This window comes from Rhipicephalus microplus, chromosome 2, assembly GCF_043290135.1.
Source record: "Rhipicephalus microplus isolate Deutch F79 chromosome 2, USDA_Rmic, whole genome shotgun sequence".
NCBI lineage: Eukaryota > Metazoa > Arthropoda > Arachnida > Ixodida > Ixodidae > Rhipicephalus > Rhipicephalus microplus.
In genome coordinates, this window is record NC_134701.1 from 174,460,691 (window position 1) to 174,480,013 (window position 19,323).

A 19,323-nucleotide genomic window follows, 5' to 3' on the forward strand; every position below is an offset into this window, starting at 1 on the left:
AAGCAACAATAACCAGATGTTTCGTACAGAAATAGCTGGGTGAAAGCAGAGAGCAATTGCTTAACGCCGTATATCTATAGCTTAGGTAGCACTGCGTGGTTCTAGCGAGAAAAAGAATGTATAGATGTGAGCGAACAAACAGAGAATGTAAAGCCGATCGATGTGATGCCCTAGGGAAAACCGCTAAGAGCATTTTCAGTAACGTGTTCCAACAAGCGAAAACGGCCTGCGCCTCTCGGCATTGCATCGAACGTATTTGTATAGAATATCGGGCTTTTTCGACTTTTCAGAGTCAACGACGGTGGGCGTGTACTTTGCTTCTACATATTTGTTCGGTAGCGGCGCTATTTACCCACAAGATAAGTGCTTTAAAAATAAGAAACCTGCATTTTGTCGTAGTGTGTGTGCAGGGGAGGGGGAGGGGGTAGGAGAGATAGACTAAGTACTATGTATAAAGGAACAATACAGGCATGTGCACTCGTTTGTATTACATTCTTCCTTTTGCGCCATGTTTAGAGAACAAAAATTTAGAAAATATTCCACACACTGATAGAAAATAGGGAAAACTGTCTCTTGTTGCCTTGTTTGACGAAACAAAATAGTTAGGATGATTCTTATGGAACAACGCGGCACGTCAGAGCGCCTACAAGAGTATGAGAAGGGTATAATGAACCAAGAATGTGCCTACCCTTCAAACTTTTTTGTTTCCGAAAATGTTTTGGCAGTTTTGCTTGTTCTTTTTTGTGCATAAGACTAGTCTCCGCTGTCTGGGCCTCGTCTTGGTGTTTTGAGGAAAAAAGGCCAAATGGAAGGCGCACGCAGGTTTTGGGCCAACGGAAAGAGTGAAGCTTCTGCCAAGCACGACACGCCGAGAACAATAGCGCAATCAGCGCCGGCTGTCTCCACGTGCGCTCCACCGCGCTCTTCATTTCGTCGCAGCCAACGTCGCCTCGTGCCGCGAAAGAAAGCGACAACACGAAAGTAACAAATTTCTGAAAAGGAAAAAACAGCGAGATTGTGCTGTAACCTATAGGCAATGGCGGCTTTGAAGGTTCCTGAAAAAGCAATGTTATGAAAAACAGAGGCACTAGCAGTCGGAGTTGGTGATTTGTGCGGAATATTCAATGAGCGGATGCGGCGCGAAGTGGTGTGGTAGAGGAGAATCACTCAGTAAAGAAGCAAGAAAAGGAAGAAAAGGTGAACACGAAAGGAAACACGTAGCCAAAGTTCTCAAAGGGAACCACAGTATATATAGGAGAAACACGCTTTACCCTATGTTGAGTGAAGCTCATTATGGGTACGCGCGCATAAAGTATAGGAAAAGGCAGAAAGAAAAGTAAGTTTGAAACATTGCGTAATTAGCAGGTTGGAAACTCCGTTACACCTTTGTTGTGTTGATTAAGCGATACAAAGTGTAATATACAAAATAGTCGTTTGTGTCGTACGTGACCTGTATAGCGGAACGTGTAAAAAACTCCTTCTGGTCGGTGGCAAACAGAAGAGAATGCGAGGCAATAATACGTAAAGGTTGGCGTTGCGACGTTGATTTTAGGTGGGAGCTTACAGCAATATATGTGCTCACTAGCAAGAAAAAACAGCAAAGTTTTCGCGGACCCCATGGTGCACGACTATTCTACGTGACGCTTTCTATAAAGAACACCATTGAAAAATGATAAAAAACAGAAGGTGGCTGTAATAAATTGAAAAAGAAAGAATTGTAGAAGTAAGCGTTGAAATAGTTTATTTGAGAACATGCTGTGCTTTCACGACTGCTACAGTTGTCTGCACGTTTGCGTGTAACTTAGCGGAATAGAGCACGTCGGATTATAAATATTTGTGTCAAAAAGTTGAGCACGACAGAGAAAGAAACATAGATCTGAGCGTTGGGGCGTATAGTTCCTGATTCGTGGATAAAGTAACATAGCTTCAAAAGAAGAAATATAGAGGAGTGAAGGATGGCATGGCGGTAAAACAGAGACCTTGACTGAACCGCCACGCACGTACATTGGCAGAAAAAACAGGTCATGACAAAATAAAAAATGTGATGGAAGACTATTGAGAAACATTACGAAGTCATTATGCTTACGGTAATGGCCAACTAGTCAGCACAACGCAAGTACCACACAAAGCTATAATGTGTCATGTAGTATGGCGCTTCCGTATCAAAATGTAGCAACGCCCTTGCGTTGAAGTATGTGTAGGATGGTGCCGTATAGTTTCGCTTTTGGTGAGCTGGAGGTCATAAGGCGAATGCTAAACTGGAAAATTTCTCCAGCGTATTGGTTGAGGACAAGCAACGCTGTTCTACCATTTGCAATGTTACCTGTTTTTATTTCGCATTGGGGAAGTTACGTTCGAATGACGAATAATTTTCAACAATTGTTGCAGTATGGGGAGCTCTGAGCGTAGAATAATGAAAACTCTGGTAACAGTATTCCAGAAAAACATACCATGGCATCTTTCATATAGCACTGGATGATTTCCGATTCAGAACATAGTTTAATTCAATCAATGAAGATGATGCCCCCCCCCCCCCTGCCCCTCCTTGGTGATTGGAGTGGCCAACACTGCGCTCGACAGTACCAGGAATTCTTAAGAAGGCTGAGGTCTCGGCACCGTTGAAGCATCTGACATTTCATGCTTCACGAAGAATACAAAGACCACGTTAAACTTTACACAGATGGCTCGACGAATGGTGTACATCTTAGAGCTCTGGTTTTCCCCACCAAAAGCCAGAAACATTCAGTTAGGAACGTGACACAAGGCGACACCCACAGCCGCAGAGCTCGCGGCACAACGCAGCACACTCCGCTCAATCGATCGAGAAGTACCAATAAAATGTAACATATGCGCTGATTCGAAACAAGTTCTGCACTGTTTTCAAACTTATCAATGTTTTGTGCCTCATGACCATTTTACGCGGGAAATATCGCAACTGTACCATCAACTAATGAACAAAAACCATGACGTAACTTTTCAGTGGTTACCAGGTCAATGTGGCATCAGCGGTAATGAGCATGCCGAAGACGCACAGATAAGTGCCCATAAAGACGTCGTGATAGAACCCGTTCTACTGTGAAGGGCTGACTTGGCAGCAAACATTAATGCCGTCGTAACAGCTCTTTCGGCTTCCGTTTTACTGCATATGCCTGTTGTTCGTCATCGCCTTTCTTTCTTTGTTTAGTTTAGCGGTGTGTGACTGCAATACGGATTGCAAGCCGTTAGTGATGTATGTTCTCACCCAGTAGAAACATGTTTGTGAAAAGCCTGAAATTAGCACACGTCATATGATGACTTCAAGAAAAAAAACTCCGCAACGTTATTATGAGACCTATTTCAATTCGCGCGCCTTATCTTTTTTGTACTGTAGGGTCGGAGGCAGAATAGGGGCGCAAGCAAAGTTAATGCACATTTTTTTGTTGACAAGTGAAGGGGGGGGGGGGGGGGGGGGGAGTGTTGCTCAATTTCACAAGCCTGAAATACGTTCGCTTTTCTGGCCACAAAGGGCGAGATGTTACACACACATATATGCACATCTTCACAGGCAGTTCTTTAGAGTGGTTTTATTGACCCGACAAAGCTCGAGAGACAAAAGTGTAGAGCACCGCTTCTACGCAAGAACGATCGTAACGACCTGGGTGCTAGCTACTAACAGCGAAGTTGTTCCTCCGCGTTTTCCCTACGGCAAGTCATGGCCTCTGATGAAAATGACTGGCCAAACGTAAGTCAGGCCAATCGCATCTATGTAAATAGGCCAGGCATATTGGCCGAACTAGCAGGCCAATTACAATCAGCTCTTGGTGCACATGGCGTACCATACAATGGTGATCTGTGGGCAGTTGTACCTTTGTTTGCTCACATCTAACAAGTTCCTACCACACAGCCACTCAAACAGTTCTTCGTGGTGGCACCGTTCTTAAACATGTCTTTCTGGTCACGCAATGTGAAGACGCCACACAGCTTTTGCTGGCCTGCCGCTTATGCGAACGACAAGGCCATCACATACACTTTTTTGGAGAAACGACTTCTTCAGATCCTTCCTCGCAAGTCCGGACCTTACACTGTGCGCCTTATTTCGTGATATATTTTTCGTCTCGGCCATAAATTTTTGAGCTAACGATTCCTTTAAGCCCCCTGGATTGCTTTGCACAAAAATAAAGTACATTTGTTGAGTAACGTGATGCGGCTTTTCCAAAGAAATTTCAAACAGAAGGAGCCTTCTGTTACTGAAGCAAGAAATGCCAGATTTTGAAAACGAAATGTGCGGAAGAAACCTGTTTTACGTAGAAGGCATCAAGAATTGAGAACAGGAATCCAAGCCGCAGCACCACTCACTGAGCGACACATCACGGAGCATAAGCGTTTCTGTATCTACTCGTTATGACCGAATAGAACCAAAGAGAAAGAAAAGCAGACTGATTCATTTTTACCAGACAGGCATCAATGCGAACCGTTTATGTTTATAGTAAAAATGAAAAAAAAGCTTTGTGTTTAATATAGGTTCACTTATATATAGCTTGCTTTCCATTGATACAAAATAAAATATACATCGACTCAACAAGAGTGTTCTTACGTAGTTCATTATTTGCTCAGTTATCTGAGGAGACAAAAAGAAAAAGATACTTCAAGCGCCCATTAAGCTCTACGTTGGTTGGTCGTCACGTTACAGCTTAACACGTGGAGTGAAATCGAAATGCCCTAAGCTTCTCGCCGAAGAAACTGCAGTACACAAAATAAGCTGCCTCTGGTGTAAGTCTGGTAATTAGACCTACGTGGAACCACTTAAGAACACGAAGTTTTCCAGGAGTGGGATAATCTTGATTATCGGATCGTGGGTCAACCCCAGTAAACAGTGTCCAACGCCATCCGCTTGCCGCGTAATCTTGAGCATTTGCGTCGAAAGCCGTACTCCGCTTTCGCGACGCGAAATGTTCACAGGATGGCAACTGCTTGATTTAGCCGTGATTACCACAGCGCCTTTGTAAAATATCTATCTATCTATCTATCTATCTATCTATCTATCTATCTATCTATCTATCTATCTATCTATCTATCTATCTATCTATCTATATATCTATATATCTATATATCTATATATCTATATATCTATCTATCTATCTATCTATATATCTATATATCTATATATCTATATATCTATATATCTATCTATATATCTATCTATATATCTATCTATATATCTATCTATATATATATCTATATATCTATCTATATATCTATCTATATATATATCTATATATATATCTATATATATATCTATATATATATATCTGTCTGTCTGTCTGTCTGTCTGTCTGTTTATCTATCTATCTGTCTGTTTATCTATCTATCTGTCTGTTTATCTATCTATCTGTCTGTTTATCTATCTATCTGTCTGTCTGTCTGTCTGTCGAAAAGTGTATATGCATTTCTGTATGTCTCTTGTATCAGAATTGTGCAGCTGGTCTAGCAACCATGAGACCAGTATTAGATATAATATCATTCGCTACGTGCATATGCTGTGATCCTTTTTTTTTATTGTGGACACAACGCTTGCAACCTTGAAACCGTAAAAACGACACGGGAACGTACAAAAAAAGGTCCAAAGAGCAGCAATCTTCCTTCACGTTGCAGTTCCATAAGCAATGGACAATTTTAGCATCTTTTAACTGACGAATGAGCAACGCGAAGACTATGATTTTATTGTGCCAAACTTTTAGGAATGCTGCAGTTGAAACCAAAATAAACAAGTGAACGGTATGTCTTAAAAACACACCTGCAACTTGAGGATGACCCATGCGAACAATTTTTGAGGGATGTTCAGCTGAAGTCACAGTACTGCAACTTTGGAGAGCTGAAGAATGTCAATGGTTCTAGACCAACTAGTGTGTGTGTGGCACGTAAGATTTTTTTTAACTCACCTGCTCGTACCCTGACGGTGCGGCTAGCCATCTTTCCGAGTGCGTTGCTGAGTACGCAGCGGTACGATGTCGAATGGACGTGAGCGCGGAACTCCGAGGCCCCGAAAGCTGGGAAGAGGAGCGTCGATCCGTCGGCGCTCGTGTGCCGCAGGCCGGGCACTTCGGACAGCGCCGCCGGAGTGGACATCATGATGCCGACGCTGCCCGCCCACGACGCCGATGAAGAAGAGCCGTTTAGGTCGTCCGCGTGGATCCACCAGAGTGAGGGCGAAGGCGAACCGTGTCCCCGGCACCGTAAGGATCCGCCCAGTGTGTTGAGGAAGTGGTACCGCTCAGGGGGCTCCTCATCAAAACCCAGGGATGGCAAAACTAAACCTGCAGGGGGGATTCATAAAACGTATGTCTCAGGAAGTGTAGGCAGTGGCGGAAGTGCAGAAAATGACACGTTCTTTCGTATGCAAAAAAAAAAAAAAAACAATGCGTGCTATGAACTGAGGATTATGCGTCACCATGTTGTGGCATGATGCTCTCTACTCAGCCGAATATGGCGGTTTCGAATACCGTGTGTTGCTGCCGCACTTCGATCGAGGCGTAATTGTAGAGAGTGGTGTACTTAATTGGGTGAAGGTTAAAGAACACCAGATGGTGGAAGTAACTGGAGCTTAACACAAAATCCTGCCTGACTTTCATCTAGTGGAATAGTCATGGATAGCCGCGATTGCGAAATCGAAAGTTTTCATTACTGCAATTTCGCTTGTATTTCTTCTATTCTTGTGCTAAGGGGGTTAGTGTGACGTGTAATTAGCACATAAGCAACCTGCACATCTCGACACTGATTGCTGGCGGGCAAGCTGGTTCAAAATAAGTATGAAACAGTGCCCCCAACTGGGGCTTAAAATGAGAAGCGCACATACAATACGCTTGTTATCGTTAATACGATGATTCACTTGAAACTTTGAGCCTTTTGTGCCTTCATCACGCGAACGAACTCGACGTGTCACGTGCGCACATAAAAACAACTGCAGCACAACTCTATAAGAACCAACGCTTACCAAGTTCTTCGGTTAAGCGTTGCAAGAAGGTTTTTTTACTTGAACAAAATTGGAGCACTCACGCCACCGGGAAAAATAGGCTTTTTCTTTTCGCCTATTCTTCTTCGACAGTTTGCGTCATCTAATTTCCTTTTAACACGCACCAACTAGCCCAACAAGAACTTTCAAGAAACTATTTTCTTTGACTGCTCCTTGCATAGCTTGTCGTGTTTATAATTTAGGCAAACGGTAAGAGCAGGAAATCACAATGACCTGAGATGCCCGTCCTCGAAACATGCAACCGTGACTTTGGACAACAGGCCACGTCGCCAAACCTAAGGGGCTTCACCGTTTTTTTTTTTTTTTTGAGAGAGAAACATGGATGACACAGCACAACCAGAAAAACAAAACAGGAAAAAAAAGTTATCTTCTTATGCTTCTTGTTTCTGCTTAGGCGTCTAGGTGTTTTCTGAATATATGCGCTAGCTGACCCGGAAACACGTTCTGCTAAGCTTCGCCATTGTTAGAGCGGAAAGCAAAATAAATTTATGCAACGGCTGCCGTAGAGTTTGAACCCATAGCTAGTGACGCCATCTAAGCCAGCTGAGAAGGAAATAAACAGAATGTTTATTTGAAGCCGCATATATCAGTGCAGTCTCAGACAATTTTTCATGAAAATTCTACTGATCTGACATATTTCGTTCATATTCAAGACAAGTTCATACTGTGAAACTGAAAACACTGCACGCAGACAGACAGAGAAAGGCGTCGCGGACCAATCTTGTTGATTTGGTGATCACACGAAGCAGCTGCAGTGTGTGGAACCTTTTTCACAAAATTATTTTCAGCTGAGGTATTCGGATAAAGACAAGGCTACTTTTAATAGCTGAACACTAACCAAGGAACAATAACAGACAAGCAAAGACGTCCTCGTTTTACCTGTTTATACTAGGTATCCAGGATTGCAGTTCATACTTTTCCTCGGTTAACACAGGCTTGGTTACCCTTTATACCTTTCCTCTCCATTTTCATTTCTCCCTGTCCTTCTAATGTGTAGATAGAGAATGGTATTGTTTAAACTACAAAGAAGAATGAAATGCAGGCCGATGAAAAATTATATATTGCAATATTTTTCATTTCATATATGGGCATATATATGGTTAATTCACAGAACAAAGAGACAGAGGTGGTACGAAACAAATATTCAGGGTGCAAGCGCGTCGTAGGCAACGGCACACAGATCACTGGAGTGGCGGCGCAAGGGCGTCATTCCGATACCACCACAACACGTTCGTGTCCCACACAAGCAACCACACAATACGTAAAAAGCTGGAGGAGACAAAGAAGGAAATCATGAGGAAGGGCCGTCTGTGGTGAGAAACGCTGCAAGGACCGAAACACGCTCGCGGTTCGCAAGCAAGCTAGCTATAAGCCAACGAACCGACCTGCCCGAGCTTGATGAGGCTCGATAATAGGAGAGCTTTCCCGTTTGCGCAGGGAGCAATGCAATGTGATTTCTGTGGTTCACGAGGAGTCGGAGGGAAGTACGTCGTGGGAGCCAATTCATCCCGAACCCGTACCCTACGTAGGCTGGCCCACCGCTTTCCTGTCACTGACTGCGGTAGTGGTGGTGCGGAAGATTGGGACCAAGCAACGGACAACAGTCGGGAAAGGGTTCGCTGCAGACACGGATCCGTGGGACCCCGCGGGAGTGGGGCGAACGCTACATCTACTCACTCGAGCCGCGGCTGGTGCGGTAACACGCAGAGTCAATACGCCCCGGGCAGTAGGCGGAGCTCGCCGTTCTGGAGAAGTGGCATTGCACAATGTATACATTGCTCCGCGCACGCCTTCCTCGTCTCGTTGACGATCGGTGGCTCATGTCCCTTTGTTTGACGTATTTCGTGGTTTTTTCTGTCTTCCTCCGTGAAGTCGAGAATACTATCTGCACGACCCTGACTTTGTTACGCTCTAGTTACACTAAACAGGGCGCTGATGCGAACAGTAACAGGTTACTGCAGGACCTTCCTTAGTGAGCGCTGATGGAAGTCTCATGCTGACCAAAATAAGTCAAAAGAGTTCCTACCGTCTTGGTAATAACATAACAAATTCTGACGCGAAGGACGATAAATTTCCTATTGTTAATTAGCGAAAGCGCTTACTACACTTGGTGAAGGCCCTATCAAGTCGCGTTTTGCACCTTTTGCCTACAAGAACAGTTCCTCGCACGTGCATATTGACTGCTTTGCTCACACGGGTTTGCGGGATTACGAGAATGTTCATTTTGCTATTGGTTGTTGAAAAACTCTGGTGTAGGCTTGTAGCAAAGCTTTCATAAATAACGAATTCAAAACTATTTTCACTGTGTCTGTAATACACCACTTCCTGTTTCTTACGATGCTTGTTCATACGCTACGAAAAAGCGATGTTGCACACACTCACGAATACTCAGACTAAGAAGGGTGTGAGCAAGCTGTCAAGATAGACAGAGCAAGAGAGATGCACATAGGTTTGTGGGTGCATATGCTGCATAGATTCTTCTAATAGGCTAAAACATACCTCGCTGATAAAAGTTGAGGTGCGTGGCTATATACTATTTCAGGCTTCAATGTTGACGCCATGTAAACGATGTAATCGATACCCTCATCATTTTTTAGGAAGTATCGGTACAAAATTTCATGATTCTCCGTAGGTGCAAGAGAATCGGATGTGCTGGTTTGCTTCCCTAGGGGCTATATTGTTCAACATTAGTTTACGCAGTGGTTTCGTGAGCACCCAAACAAGGCGCGTTGCGAGGCGCCAGCCTGCACAAAAGAGCTATTCGCAAAGTTTTTTTAACGCCCGCGGGCCACAGACTCGTCAACCTAATAGAGATCACTCTAAGCGGGAGAGCGTTCTTCGCCTTTTTTTTAGTAAATGCGCTCGCAGCTTCATTTCTTGATGCTATCACTTCAACCGCACCGACACAAAAGGTAACGAAAATGCGAGCAAATAAGCGAAGCCTCGACGCTCCATTCATCATAACGTTTCGTGCTCGCCTCGGGACAGCGATTAAAAGCACGTCGCTGCGGCTCTTCTGCACGTTCACTCACGCATTGTCGCTGCTCGATCATAGGGCTTCGCGTCCCGCCGGGAGTTCCTTCATTACTTGATGAGCTTCGGCCACGTTGCCGTCTGACTAAAACCATGCAGGCTGGTCCCTGCTCCAGGTGACGCAGGCAGCTTCTTACATCATGGATGGATGACTGGAAAAACTTTATTAATTGAGCGGCAGAGTATCCACAAATGCATCAGCCTACTATGAAAATGCGCGCGAGTTAGTGTCTCTCCAGTCAGTATTATTTGGGCTTTGCGAAGCAGTTTGGATCGTTGTGGTAAACATCTCATTACTACCCAAGGGCTCTTAGGCTCAAATTTTTCTATGCTCTGAAGGTGTATCTTCAGGGACACGCTGTTACAATACAAGCGATAGCAGCTTATTTCTTCTCGCGGTGTTATTTAATTGTTGCAGCGATGCTTAGTGATTCTATTCGCTACCGGTGCTGAAGTTGTGGCGCTGCGTCGTCGTTTATTTTTCATGTGGGCTCATTTTCTTTCCAGCTGATAAAGAGACGGCGAATCAAAGGCAGACTGCGCGTATCTCTGGAACAATCGCCGTAATGACTTCTCGACAGACTACACCACGAACGTGAGGTACGTTGCTACAGGACGTGGCTGGTGGATCAAGAATCATGGCTGCGCAACCAGTGCCCCAGGGTCTTGCGCAAAACAAGTGAGAGAAACTGGTAAAATATAAGAAAAATAATGCGTCCCTAACGGCCGTTATTTCCAAATTTCTCACAGTACCTTTGTTTAATCGGTTCATCCGTCGCTTTCGGGCTGATGCGAGTCACTTAGAATAGCTTTCCCCACATTTTATATAATTTTTAAGTTCGTCTCTTCAAAGTATTTATATTGTTTAGGGTATGTACCAAGCTACACAAAATATACAAAGGTACCAAAACACTCCTTAGATTATAGACGCTTCCCTCGCGCATATTTTACTACTTATCAGCGTTCTAAGGTGACATATATAGCATACAAATAGACTACATGATGCAATTACACACAGTGTGACACAAAGAACTCTCAAACACTCCGAAATAAAAAAACGGTAGAGTACTTAGTTTCCCTTCGTAGTGGTGTTCCTACAGACCCTATTCCTTCCTCGTCCCTTATTTCTTCGTAGGGCACGTTGGGAAATGTCATCACTAAACGTTGAGCCCATCCTGATTTCACGCAATGGGGTGGAGCACATTTGGCAAGCACTCTCAAAATATGACAGGTAGATTACCACTATCCCTCAAGAGGAAGGTATATAACAGCTGTATCTTGCCGGTGATTAGCTACGGAGCAGAAACCTGGAGACTTACAAAGAGGGTTCAGCTTAAATTGAGCACGACGCAGCGAGCAATGGAAAGAAAAATGGTAGGTGTAACCTTACGAGACAAGAAGAGAGCAGAGTGGATTTGGGAACAAACGGGGGTTGAGGATATCATAGCTGAAATGAAGAAGAAGAAATGGACATGGGCCGGCCATATAGCGCGTAGACAGGATAACCGCTGGTCATGAAGGGTAACTAACTAGATTCCCAGAGAAGGCAAGCGGGTTAGAAGGAGACAAAAGGTTAGGTGGGCAGATGAGATCAAGAAGCTTGCGGGTATAAATTGGCAGCAGCAAGCACAGAACCGAGTTAACTGGCGGAACATGGGAGAGGCCTTTGTTCTACAGTGGAAGTAGTCAGGCTGATAATGATGATGATAATGATGATTTCACGCTTTTCCAGCTACACATTTTTCTCCCCACTTGCGCCGTCGAAAACGAACGATACAATTTGGAACAAGTCGATCCCACATGATAGTCGTGTGAGATAAGGTAGAATGAGCGTGTCACTGCACTGCAGATCAGGGTGGGAGATCATTCACAATTGATACCTTCAGTGTAGAAATCGATCAATAGGCGATTTTTTATTCCATCACACGAACAAACTGCTGGTGCCACGTTGTGTGTTCTGACAAGACGCGAAATGGTGGGAAGAATAAATCTATAGCTCTTCCTGTTTTAAGAGGAAGTTGAGGGGCTCTTTAATAATACAATCTTGTAACGAATATGCAGCGTGCTGTAATTTAGGTTGAAGGCCTGTCTGTCAGATATACTTCAAATTTTACGATCAAAGTCAAAGTCAAAGGCAAAGTCGGTCATTAATTATCCTAACGCATAAATTGTGGCTACAGAAAAATACAGTCCCGGGTCCCACAGTCGAAGACTGCGCGGTGCCCTCAGTTATTATTAGTTAAAATTAGTGCCTCTATGAGGCATACCAATTGGGTATGGGTTGGGTACGCAATGCCACGCGCCCTCAAGCCCGCAACGCCCAAAGAGCTTGTATACCCAGCACCAAAACTCTCTATTGGTGGGCGATGCGGATGGGGTCGGCCATTCGGGGTATCGGTTGGTGCCGTTTAGAGTACCCAGAACCATTAAGGGTAGACAAACAGACAAAAGAAGTACAGACAGAGAGACAGACCAAAATTTTTGCGTCGAAAGTCCCCAATAAAGGCTATCGTCTTCAAAAACATTTTAAAAAATAACAGCATATCCACGGAGTGAATGATTGTGAGTGGGGCGAAGCGTATGTCAGCCCGTCCGTGCTTCCGTTGGTCCGTTCGCTCTTGCTTCCGTCCGTCCTTCTGTCCATGCGTCCTCTATGAGTCCGTCTATCAATCTGTCTGTCTGTCCATGCGTCGCCCCGCCGCGGTGGTCTAATGGCTAAGGTACTCGGCTGCTGACCCGCAGGTCGCGGGTTCATATCCCGGCTGCGGCGACTGCATTTCCGATGGAGGCGGAAATGTTGTAGGCCCGTGTGCCCAGATATGGGTGCACGTTAAAGAACCCCAGGGGGTCGAAATTTCCGGAGCCCTCCACTACGGCGTCTCTCATAATCAAATGGTGGTTTTAGGACGTTAAACCCCACAAATCAATCAATCTGTCTATGCGTCCATCCGTCCGTACGTTCGCGCGTGTATCCATCTATCCATCCGTCTCCTAGTCTGCCTGTCCGTCCGTCCGTGCGTCCATCTAGTAAACACTCCAAGTACTACCATCTCCCATTTCGCATCCCCCGTGGCGTATACCCGCTCTAGAGCGGGTATGTGCCACCGGTGGCTATGTACTGCACACATACATAGAAGAGATGGACAGACCAACGCCTTAAGAAGCTTCGCCCATAAAACAAGTAATACACAAAGGTTAATACATAGATTGAAACACAGTAGTGAAGTACGATAACTTACAAAACTATTGTAACAAAAGTCATGTGTTGTGATGATCAAAAAGAACAACCTCTAAAAGTATGGTTTACTGAATTTGAATCATTTATATACGCAAATGAGAAATTTTGTATGCGTATCTCAATTGACGAAAAGATGGAGTTTTGATTACCAGGAGTAAATCTTTCCACAGTTTCATGGTAGTGAATACCATGTGCCTATGAAAGCAACTAAATGTACCTATTTTGAAGTACAACTGTTATTAGCATCGTTTTAAGTGAGGCCACTGAATCTGCAATGGCTCACACGACCTTGTACTCGATAGCAACGTAACGCATCCCCTGAATCGCTTTGCCAGATTACATAGTCTGTTTAGTTTCTGCAGACTCTTGATACGCGTTCAAAACATCAGCAATTCTGGCTGAATCATAAAGCTAGTGCAATGAAAAAGTTGCTAATTGGACATAACGTGTTTTTTTATTTATTGTAGTTGCCATGAACAGGCAAAATACTGTGCCTCTGCGCTTGGTAAAGTTAACGTCGTGAAAACGTATAACCTGCAGCAACAACAAAGGCACACTTTTTTTCTATCGCATATTTCTATGCAGGCAAGCATTACTAGGATCTCAGTCGAGTTGATGTAATGGTTATGTGCTCATTTCAAAAGTAGGAATAGCCATTCCTCTGAGAAATTTTGAGCCTAAAGCGGGTGACTTACATTACAGTCTCTGCACGAAGTGGCGGGAGCGATTTGTTAAAGTTTACGAAAGGGCATTACTTTCACGACCGCAGTAAACTTATATCGTCTGCTTTGGTAGCTTCCAACACCAAACTAAGAAAACAAAAACTTTAGACTTAAGCATGCACGGCCGCCCCTGAGGTTTTCCGCGGGTACGTGTTGAGCGACGGTTGTTGCTATACGTGACTTAACCTCGTTAGTGGCGCGGCCATTTTTGAGCCGAATCGCGCCAGGTTCATGCCACTGCCAGGCCACGCTCTCGTCATCGCCTCGCATGCTACTGCGTACGTGTCGGGATGCTTTAGCGAGCAGCCGCTCGGTGCACTGAGTAAACAAGGGTGAGTGACACGACTGGAAAACTACAACGACGCTGTGGGGCTGCATTTAAAGTGAGCAACTCTTTGTGGTTACCGTGGTTTCCTTAACCAGCCCCAAGGAATACCGTCTTCTCTCTTTGGGATTCCCCCATTTCTATTGATCTTTTTTCATTTGCTTGTTCCGTTAACCACATCCGAGTTCTCAGTCTTGTCTCAAGAAAGAAATTTTATTGATGCCCACTTCGGGAGGAGGATGGGAGCAGAAGAGGAGACGCTTCATTAATTCTAGTCTACTCCCAAACACTTCGTTAAAATTAATAATGTCTCTTTTGTTCACTTCATTTTTTTTTATTTTTCACATTATTGCGAAGCTAAATTCGAAGGTTCTATGAGAGTTTTGTCTGTATAAATATTATTCTGTGACATATAACATTTATTTTAACTTATTCTTCTTAGCGTTCGACGTCGGTACCTCTAAGAGATATCTGAGTCTTGGCCCTTGTAATCCCATCTTTTATGGGCGAAGCTCCTTATGGCGTGGCTTGGGCGTCTCTCGTAGTACGTAACCACCAGTGGCACATACCCGAAATAGGTATAACAGTTGACCTCCAAGGTGGTGCCGGTGAGAGATTTCGTCTGTGCGTTGTTTAACAATAAAAAATAGTGCTCAATGTACATGCTAATGGCTGCCAATGGGGAATGGAAGACAGGAGCATTCGGCTTTTAGTCAACGCGCACGCTGCGATCCCCATTAGCAGCCATTGGCATGTACATTGAGCACTATCGGACAAGAAAGGGTTGCTACATTATGCTCGCTGGGTGTAACCTCCTTAGTTTTAGAAAGGTTTAGCGAGCGTTGAGCCGCAGGGTCATGATTACAATGAACTAGTATATATCATGAATGAATTCGATGTGGTTAAAGGGGGGAAGCAGATACGAAGCGCAAGCCGTAAGAAATTAAAAGCTGAATCCTCCTGTCTCTCATTTCACATTAGCAGCCATTGGCATGTACATTGAGCACTATCTGATAGGAAAAGGTTGCTACGTTATACTCGCTGGGCGTAACCTCCTTGGTTTTAGAAAGGTTTAGCGAGCATTGGGCCGCAGTGCCATGAATACAGTGAACTAGTATATACCATGAACTCAAGGTGGTTGAAGGTGGGAAGTAGACCCGAAGCGCAAGCCGTAAGAAAGTATGCGTGTGCCACCTCTCGTTTAGTCCTTGGAATTCCCACTGAATGGCGGTGCTCCTATATGGGGAATATATGTTAAAAAGATGCGAGATGGTGGGACTTGGACTGTTGAATAGATGGACGAACGGACACACAGACAGATGCATGGATGGATGCATGAACGGACGCAGGGGCGGATGCATGAATGAACGCAGGGACGGGCGCACGAACAGACGCATGGACGGTCACACAGATGGACGCATGGACGGACAAATGCTTCGCCCCACTCTCCATCATTCGCTCCGTGGATATGCTGCCATTTTTTCTTTTTCATGATCGGGGGGCAATATCGTGAAACAGAAAGCTTTTCCTATGTTTATTATATGATTTCTAAGAAACGTAAAAACATATATAACGACTCACATTTTAATTAGTCACTCAAACAGGCACGCATATCTTCTTGCAAAAAATGAAATATCGAGAGGGCACGTGAATGCAAATAACATATAATAATATCTATGCCTTATACGGTGAAAAATACAGTATGTCATGTTATTAGATGCCATAACAAACAATGAGATGTCATGAGTTGTACGCCATAATATCTTTCATGTTAACGCGAGAAAGTTGCCAACAGTATGCCACAATGAAAACTTAACCTTAATGTTTGTGCCATTACTGTCATGTCATGTCATGCCATAACATGACAGGTCATGGCATGCTTTTACTAGTAATGATATTACAAGTGCTAGTACTAGTCATGTCATGCCATTACTGTCATGTCCCATTGCTTATAATTGTTACACACAACTGTCATGCGGTGATCGTTCAGGTGTACCAATATAGTGGAACTTACTACATATTTTAAACTTTATTCGATTCCCAATTTGACATTTTTGAGAAATCCTGCTTTTATTGCTATAGCACTGTAAAGACCGAAATTGGGCTAGAGTTGCATTAGCCGGGTGTCTAGCAACGTTCACTTTCAAATAACTTAAAAACAATCTGTAAGATCCCACGTATCTCGAAATCGACGTTATGCGAAGCATGTGGAGGGAAGGTAACCGTGATGCACCTTTTTTTATGAATCGACACGTCATGAAATCACGCTAAATATATTTACAAATGTTGCACGCTCATAGATATGTTGAAGAGTGTGATCATGGCGGTGCTGACGATACCATCGAACATATTTTGTGTCAGTTCTCTCAGTACAATTATCAGAGACAGTCTCTGCCAGCAGTGTTTGCAACCAGAAGTGTTTGCAACGAGTCGCTTTTCAAAAAAAAATTAACTTTGGTATACCGGAAAGATCGAGCTTAATGCCAAAAAGTGACGAATGCTCTCGTGAAGTTTCTGCGATCGACCAGCCTCGTCGACCGTTTGTGACGTTTTAGTGAATTTGTGCACTTTCGCTTACGTTCCCCTCTTTTTCTCTCATTCTCTTTTCCTTACATTTCTATCTCCCATTTCCCTTCTCTAGTGCAGGGTAGCAAACCAGACACTTGATTACAGGTTTAACTCCCTGCCTTACTTCATACCATCTCTCTCTCTCTCTTGTCACGTCTGTACAACAGTGGCACTGTTCACGCCTGTATCTGTAACGTTGTAGTTTTTTGTTTCGATCAACGCGCAGGTTCAATTTGGTAGGTCCGAGGAGCCACATCAGGACACTTCCCGAAGGACGAGTCCATTTGACGCAAACATTTACTAAAGATAGCTTGTGAACACTTAACCCAAATAACTGGTCCTACTCCTCAGATACAGATACAAAGAAATCTATATGCTATAAGTTAGTCCCTCATCAACAAGTCCTACCACTCAGTCCCTGCAGAGAGTTGGTCACGGACAGTTGCGAGGGAGTGGGATCTCTCCCGCGTCGTTGAGTGGAAGCCCGGCACGAAGCACGGTGGTTGACGCTGTTGTCGCCGTATTTGGCGTCGGCGTTGGGCAGCTATACGAACCATAGGAGAAGCAGCCTTCCTAGGCTGCCGGTGGACGCTGCACCAGCAGACGCTGCATTTTACTCACTGGCCTCGAGGTGGAGTCCCGACCGGACAGATTCGCCTGAGCTCGAGCCCGAAGATTGACAGCTCAGACCTGTCGACGAGCATGGGAACGTCAGCGCAGCCTAATAGTCCTGAAGCCCCTCAGATCACCGGATGATAGAGGTAAGAGCCTTCGCTCAGGTCTGAAATCCGACCACCCTGATGCGTCGTTTGTCTTCCTCTGGTCACCGCTCTGACTCCTACTTTTCTTCTCTGTCTCGCGCGTGCTTTAAACAATTGCTGCGTTCAACTGGCACTTCAGTAATTTATCGTTTGTTGGTTCACATCCATGCAAGCTTCTTCCTTGTTGCCGAGTCTCAACTTGGTTCATGGCGGGCACTTTTTTATTTTTATTTTATTTATACAATACTGCAGGCCTAGGCGGCCCAAGCAGAAGTGGTTTGTTTGTATATCAATGATGAATACCAGATTTAAACAAAAAAGACTTCATCCGCTCACTCAATCTGTTTCAAGTTCTGTGCACTCCAACCACTTTCGATTTCGCTCACTCCATCACAGTATATCAGCGGCACTGTTGTTGGTTAGTAAGAGTGCATATTACAATGTACTGCATAAAGCCATCCTCAACGCCTTGTGCAACATTTTATCGGGGGGCCGTGACTACCAATGGATCTACAGTTATTTGAAGGACATAACATTTTTTTTCAGACATCAATGGTGCAACAAGGAATCATCATACTTATCGTGGTGTACCTGAAGATGGTGTCCTAAGCCCCATACTTTTCAACCTTGGGTTCATTGGCCTCGTTAACGTCATGCCGCACTCCGCGCATATCTCTATCTACGCAGACGACTTCTGCATCTGGGCATCAGTGGTCATGCGTCTACACGTACGAGCCAGGTTCAGTGAGCAGCTACACTGACGTCAAACTACCTGCGAGGACGAGAACTGGATCTGTCGTCTGTGAAATGCTCACTGGTTGCGTTTACGCACAAGGCAATGACCCCATACGTGATCAGAATTATTGAACACACGATAAAAAAACCACCATTTCCTGGGAGTAATAATAGATCATGACTTGTCCTGTAGCCTTCACATCGCTCACATGAAAAAGAAACCACCATGATTACCCACGTCCAAAGGTTTCTGGCAGGAAAATCATGGGGTGCACCGATACAAGTCATCCTTCAACTGTATACTGCACTTTTTCTCGGCTTCATGTGCTACCGCCTACCTGTGCTCCGCAAAGCCCGAATAACAAACGTACGCGTACTCAAGTCACTACAAGCTCAAGCACTGAGAATATAGCTCGGCTTCCGAGATGCGCATCCTCAGCAGCGACTCTCGCAATCGCTCATGAACACCCTATCACAGCCTACATTCATGCCGATGCTTTAAGAACGAATAAGACATGCCATTCGTGTTCAATCGCATCACCTCGCCCTCCCTTTAACATAGAGGCCACGCTCTGCGTTCTGGGCTATTATTGCTCAACATCGCATGGTGATTTCCGCAAACTTCACACACGCAGCAAGACCGCCGTTACGAGTGTGGTGTCTACATCCACAGGAAGCCATAACCATCCCCGGAACGCAAAAGAACAAAAAATTGTCAAATTTAGCCCTAAAACAAACATTACTGTTTCTGCACGACAAACACAGTGGACACATTCAGATTTACACAGATGGGTCGGTTACTTCAGCAAGTTCAACGGGCGCAGTGGTAATTCCGGAGAAATCTGTCACGGTAAAGTTCAGGAAATCGTATCTGACATATTCCACGGCTGCAGAACTCGCTGCAATTCGTGCCACCCTGGAGTTTCTAATTG

At 44.5% G+C, this 19,323-nt stretch overlaps 1 pseudogene; it reads right to left on the reverse strand.

Annotated features, from left to right (window-relative positions):
* The window catches only part of LOC119169661 (cell adhesion molecule Dscam2-like), a 270,685-nt pseudogene that overhangs the window by 121,784 nt on the left and 129,578 nt on the right, over positions 1–19,323 (reverse strand).